Genomic DNA, 7303 nt, shown 5'->3' with positions numbered 1-7303 from the left:
GTCCTTTTACTATCTCCACAGTTTTGCCTTTTCCACATGTTACGTAATTGGAATCATACAATATGCTGCCTTTCAGACTGGCTTCTTTCACTTGGTAATATGCATTTAAGTTTTCTCTGTGTCTTTTCATGGTTTGATAGCTCATTTCTTTTTAGCACTGAATAATATTCCATTGACTGGATGTACCACAGTTTGTTTATCTGTTCATCTACTGAAAGACATCTCGGTTGCTTTCAAGTTTTGGCAGTTATGAATAAAGCTGCTATAAACATCCATGTGCAGGTTTTTGTGTGACATAAGCTTTTAACTCCTTTGGGTAAATACCAAGGAGCATGATTCCTGGATCATCTGGTAAGAATATGTTCAGTTTCGTAAGAGATCACCAAACTGCTTTCCAGAATGGCTGTACCATTTTGCATTCCCACCAGCAATAAATCACAGTTCCTATTGTTCCACAACTCACCAGCATCTGGTGTTGTCAGAGTTTGGGATTCGGGCCATTCTAATAAGTGTGTCCTGGGATGGTTGTTTAAATTTGCAATTCCTTGATGACAACATGATGATGTGGAGCATGTTTTCATCTGCTTATTTGCTATTTGTGTATCTTTTTCTGTGAGGTATCTCTTCAGGTCTTTTGCTCATTGTTCAGTTAGGTTGTTCATTTGCTTACAGTTGAGTTTTAGAAGTTCTTTGTATATTTTGGATAACGGTCCTTTATAAACTATGTCTTTTGCAAGTATTTGCTCCCACTCTGTGGTTCATCGGCCTTAATTTTAAAACAAAACCACTTTCCAGAATTCCCATCATAACGCTAAAAGAGCAGTCTGAATAATTCAATCATAAAATATAAAATATAGGACTAAATATATAGCCAGTTGGGGTTGAGTCACCCTTGAGAGGGTGGGAGCCAACAGCCAGTCCCTTCATATCTGAATCCACATTATCTCAGGGTTTTGTTGTATACTTGCCAGGAGCTTGATGTAATCTGAAGGGCAATAAAATTAGAATCCTACTTCCTTCTAAAAATTAACCTTGGGGTAGGGCTTCTTTTGAAAGGAGATCAGGAAAAGATTTGGGGAAAAAGAGGTAATACCCACTAATGGCTGTGCTCTCTGTTCCTTCTGCCTCGTGACTTCCCAGACAGAACTATCAACAGGCTTAGGTAGTTGAATACATTTATTTATTACCATCTTTTGGTTTATAATGATACTCATTAAAACTTCTGGGCGCCTGGGTGGCTCAGTTGGTTAGGCGACTGCCTTCGGCTCAGGTCATGATCCTGGAGTCCCAGGATCGAGTCCCGTGTCGGGCTCCCTGCTCGGCAGGGAGTCTGCTTCTCCCTCTGACCCTCCTCCCTCTCATGCCCTCTGTCTCTCATTCTCTCTCTCTCAAATAAATAAATAAAATCTTTTAAAAAAAAAAACACACAAAACTTCCGAAACTACTTTCCAACCCTTCCATTTATGGTACCGTAATATGCAACAGAGCATATTATTAATATTTTTTCTGATAAAACAAATAACACTGGCTCCATACACAGAGCTTGGAAAACCTGGAAATGCAGAAAAGAAAAAACCACTTAGTTACAGCTCCCTTCATATTGCCATGCAAAAATAACTATGCCAACATATTAATGGTGTCATTCCTTCCAATATTTTATACACTTAGAGACACATTTTTCCTTCAAAAATAGTATTACACTATACATATGACTTTATATTTGTTAACATATACTTTTCTAGGCAAATTCTGATGTGACTCAAGTGTGATTCCTCAAACTGGCTTCCTGCCAGGATGCTGGAGTTGAAAACCTTGGGAAAGACGTTTAATTCCTTGGACCTCGGTGTCCTTGTCTGAAAAGTGAAGAATTTCTTGCCATTCTCTGCCAAAGCCTATTTTGGGATGATATTTTATCACTATGTCACATCCTGAGGACTCTATGTAACAGCCCCTAGCTCCACATACCCTCAGTTTATACGGAGTTTTATTTTTTGTTAGTATGTATTTTCAACTGCCCTATGCAAATCATTGGAATCTGCCTTATTATTTTTGCTAGCAATTTTTGTGATTCAGCTGACTAGTCTTTAAAAATAAAAAATAAAAATAAAATATCATCTTTTTAGTAAAAAAGGATGACAAAAGAGAAGCTAAAATATCCATCATTGGGCTTTACTCTTGATGTGTAAAGAAATAAATGCTCAAGGGGCACCTGGGTGGCTCAGTCATTAATCATCTGCCTTCAGCTCAGGGTCCTGGGATCGAGCCCCGCCTCAGGCTCTCTGCTCCGCCGGGAGCCTGCTTCTCCCTCTCCCACTCCCCCTGCTTGTGTTCCCTCTCTCGCTGTGTCTCCCTCTGTCAAATAAATAAATAAAATATTTTTTTAAAAAAAGAAAGAAATGCACAAAAGTAGAGGAGGAAAATCACTATATTTCAATTCAATTCAGACAATTATAATTTAATTTCAATTCAATTATATTGCCAGGAGCTTGATGTAATCTGAAGGGCAATAAAATTAGAATCCTACTTCCTTCTAAAAATTAACCTTGGGGTAGGGCTTCTTTTGAAAGGAGATCAGGAAAAAAAGGTAAGAAAAAAAGGTAAGAAACTTAGGGACGAAAATAAGGCAACATCAACAGAACACAACAAATACCTCAGATGGACAGAATAGGATTTGGAAACTCTAAGGAAATCCAACTAGAAAGGAAATTACTTTGTCTAAAGAAGGGAAGTTAGAGGTGGCTTTAATTGCATTCAATTATATAAAAGACATAAGCCAATTGTGTGTCTTCTCTATCAAGAACCAACAGGAAATTGGTTTAGGCTGTCGTTAGATTAATTTCTACATTAAAAACTGTTGATAAAGGGATGGAAAAGAAGGCAAAATGTACCGAAAATGGAAAATGTGCTAACCTTTTGTACAGGGATGGCGGTTATACCCTGATATCTGCTCTTTCCTTCTTTTTTTTTTCCTTTAAGAGGTTTTTGGGGGGCAGAGGCAGAGGGAGAGGAGAGAGAAAATTTCCAGGAGATGCCATGCCCAGGACCCTGAGATCATGACCTGAGTGGAAACCAAGAGTCCAACATGCAACCAACTGAGCCACCCAGATGCCCCCTGTTCCTCCCTTCTTACATAGTAACAGAATCCCCTATTTTTCAGTTGGGCACAGGGCCCTATGAAATATTTTCTAGTTAAGAGTGACCATGTTACTAAGTTCTGACCAAATCCATGTCAAGGAAAGAGTCTTTAAAGGGTCAAAGAGGGGGCACCTGGATGGCTCAGTCAGTTAAGCGTCTGACTCTTGGTTTCTGCTCAGGTCATGATCTTAGGTTCATGGGATTGAGCCCCGCATCAGGCTCTGTGCTCAGTGGGGAGTCTGTTTCTCTCCTTCTCCCTCTGCTCCTCCCCACACTTGCATGTGCTCTCTCTCTCTCTCAAATAAATAAACTTTAAAAAAATAATAATAATAAAATAAAGGGTCAGAGAGAAGTCTCTTCTTCCCCTTTCTTTCTTCCTGCAGGCTGAAATGTGAATATGATGCTTTGAGTTCAAGCCGCCATCTTGAGCCATGAGGTGGAAGCCACAGGGGGAGGATGAAAAGCAAGAAGATAGAAAGAGCCTGGATTCCAGATGATTGCTAAGCTGCCACACCAGCCCTGATTGCTTATCTCTAGACCTTGTTTATGTGAGAAAAACACATTTTATCTTGCTTAAGCTACAGTAGTTGGGAGTTCTCTATCACTTGCAGCCTAACCTAATTTTAAGTGATATCACTCTGACAACCAGAAATTAACTTTAAAAACTTTATCCTAAGATGAATATACAAAGTGCTCCTTGCAGCCTTAAGTAGCAAAATATTGAAAACAATCTAATGATGAAGAACCAATTAAACAAATTTGTATGATATAACTTATAGTGAAATACTATGTAACTAGTAAGAAGAATGAGACGATTTATATTTTTGACCAGGAAAGATCCCATCAGGAAGGAAATGTACAAAAGTGGCATTAGTAGTTATCACCCCGTAGAAAGATTAGGTTGATTTTGGCGGTGGGGGGTGGGGTGGGGGGAGAGGTGGGACTTGTGTACATTTTTACATTTTTTTTTCTGCAGTGAACATTGATTTCTTGTAGGAATTTTCTATTAATATTTTTAAGAAGAAACCCAGCATATTGTTTTAACCTATAAAAATCTGTGGAGGGGCTCCTGGGTGGCTCAGTCGTTGAGCGTCTGCCTTCGGCTCAGGTCATGATCCCAGGGTCCTGGGATCAAGCCCTGCATCGGGCTCCCTGCTCGGCAGGAAGCCTGCCTCTCCCTCTCCCACTCCCCCTGCTTGTGTTCCCTCTCTCGCTGTGTCTCTCTCTGTCAAATAAATAAAATCTTTAAAAAAAAAAAAAATCTGTGGAATTTCCTCCCCCAAAGTTTTTATAGAATGTTACAGGTAACCAGCTATTTTTGAATAATTTAGGCCAGCTTTCCCCCTACTCTGAAATTCAGGGCTGAAGATATAATTTTATCACACAGTATCAACCAAAGGTAAAGGGAATGATATTCAAGATTTTCGTGACATACTAGTGAGATGCTCATTTTCTTAAATAAAAATAATTGCGAACCATCTCCCTGCCCACACGTGGCACATCTGGGAGTCAATTTATATTTGGATCCTTGCAAGATTCTGAGTATCAAGTAAAACAGCTACAGCACCATCTAAGTTTGGGTGGGTGTACGTGTGTGTATGGGATTGTAGCAGAAGCAGAGAGGAAATACCAAGTGAACTAACTCATCTCTAAGTTGAGACTCCATTGCTAGTGCTTTCAAAGAGCTCACGGAATAACAGGATAACCAAGACCTGTCCATAATTAACCATGAGTCAAGGCAGAATGAAGTGCCTACAGAGCAGTACCAGAATGAAGAAGGTTCAAAAGAGGAAAAACATTTCTCATTATAGGCATTTTTAAAGGTTTAAGATGCTTAGAGGAAGTAGCCTGGGAAATGGCCTAAGTCCATATATCTCAAACTTGACTGTGGATTTTGTTAAAATGCAGGTTCTGATTTGGGAGGCCTGGAGTAGGGTCTGAGATTCTGCATTTCTAACAAGCTCTCAGGTCAGGCTGTTGGTCCTGGGACTCCTCTTCCAGAAGCAATAGTCTAAAGTTAGGATGTCAAAAGGTAGAGTTTGAAGAGGGAGATTTCTGAGCAGAGAAATCCGCATGAACCACACCATCAGGGTGACAGCAAGGGAGTCAGTGTTGGGGAAGTAAGGAGAGTTTGAGGAGTTACCTGGAGACATAAAATTCAGCCACCCTGAGGCAGGCCTTGAAGGCCAGGTTGAGAAGCTTCTACTTAATTAGAGGCAATAAGGAGCCATTGAAGGCTTTTGGGAAAGGGAATGATATAATCAGTAACTAAAATCTTCATATAAATCCCAATGAATAAAACAAGCTTAATAAATCAATAAATATTTGAAGTTACTTAATTTGGAGTCCATCAGCAAACATGTACTCAATGTTCCCCTGCTCTTTATGACTACAAAATTAAGTGCAGGGCCTTGGAAGGGGTCTGTCCCAGTAGGAGGCCCTGAAGCTTAAATTTCAGTTGGCTCATGGTAGATCCATCCCTGTATCTGTTGTTCTTCCATATATGAAGAATACAAAAGAGATATAAGGCATCTTAAAGAGTTCACAATGTCGTTTAGGAGGGAAAGCATACTTATTGAAGAAACAAGCTACATGCAAGGTGTGACTCTTAAAGTAGGACCTGGGGGAAGATTTAGAAGGAGGGAAATAATTTTTTTTTAAGTTTATTTATTTTTTCTTTTAGTAATCTCTATACCCAACGTGGGGCTGGGACTCACAACCTTGAGATCAAGAGTCACATGCTCTACTGACTGAGCCAGCCAGGCACCCTGGTAAATCATCTTTTTTTTTTTTTAAAGATTTTATTTATTTATTTGACAGAGACACAGCGAGAGAGGGAACACAAGCAGGGGGAGTGGGAGAGGGAGAAGCAGGCTTCCCGCCGAGCAGGGAGCCTGATGCGGGGCTCGATCCCAGGACCCTGGGATCATGACCTGAGCCGAAGGCAGACGCTTTAACGACTGAGCCACCCAGGCACCCCGGTAAATCATTTTTGATGGAAGTTTCAACACAAGGAGGTAGGTGTAAATCTGCTAAGGAGACACCTCCTCCATCCATTCTCCCGACCCCTCATCCCCACAGGAGTAGCAGGTCTGTCTCCTTGGGAAGGAACAGAATACATGTTAGTCCAGGTCAGGTGCTTGTGACCCTTAGCCACTAGAAGGCAGAAACTGTACTTACCCTGCAGTTACCACTGGGCTTGGCAGAAAGTAGGCTTGGATCAAATATAACAAATGAATGAACAAGTAGAGGGAAAGAGATAATAGAGAACACTGAAGAAATGATAGAGATTTGAGTGTGATGTGGCTGGCAAGACAAAGTAACTGTACACTCTTGAGATGGGAAATGACAACGTGGACCCAAAGTACTTCTCCCTCAACTGGATTGCCAATCCAGTGGGCACCGGTAGTATTCATCTAACAGACACCTTGTGGAACTCAGCAGCACTCAGCACTACTGACCATGCCTCATTCTTGAAGCACTCCATTTCCAGCTTCCACGACTCCATTCTCTCATGGCTTTCTGCAGTTTACTCTACCAGAGGCTCCTTTTTGAATTGCTCTAAGAACTTGTCTTACTTTTCCCAATCTTTGAATGTCCATAAATGTATCTCTCCAGCCCAGAGTTTTTCTTCCAACCTCCAGATAGCTACTTTCTTGATAGCTCTACTTGGATGTTTCCTAGACACATCAAATTTACTATCTGCAAAATTAAACTCTTCATTTTCTGCTAGAAACACTCCTCCCCACTTGCATATCTTAGTAAATGGGATTAACATCCACCCACTCATTAAAATCAGAAGCCTGGGAATCATTCATATCTTCTTCCTTTCTCTCCCACCAATGTCTAATACATCAGCAAATTCAGTTACTTCTATGCCCAAAATATATCTCAAACCTATCTCTCCAGGGCCACTACTCTAGTCAGGCAACAACATCCTAACAGATCTCCCCTCTTCTATTTCTACCAGCCTCATTTATTCTCCACATAAAAGCCAGAGAAATCTTTCAATGATATAAATCAGGTTATATCACTCTCTGCTTAAAACTCCTCCATGACTTTCCATGACACTTTGAATAAAATGTGAACTGCTCACCACTCAGAATCTTTGTATCTATTAGGTACTCCTGGCCCACTGCCTAGGGGCTGAGATCTTCATGAAGCTATA

Source organism: Halichoerus grypus, chromosome 2, assembly GCF_964656455.1.
Source record: "Halichoerus grypus chromosome 2, mHalGry1.hap1.1, whole genome shotgun sequence".
Taxonomy (NCBI): Eukaryota; Metazoa; Chordata; class Mammalia; order Carnivora; family Phocidae; genus Halichoerus; species Halichoerus grypus.
Note: the sequence above shows the minus strand (reverse complement) of the source record.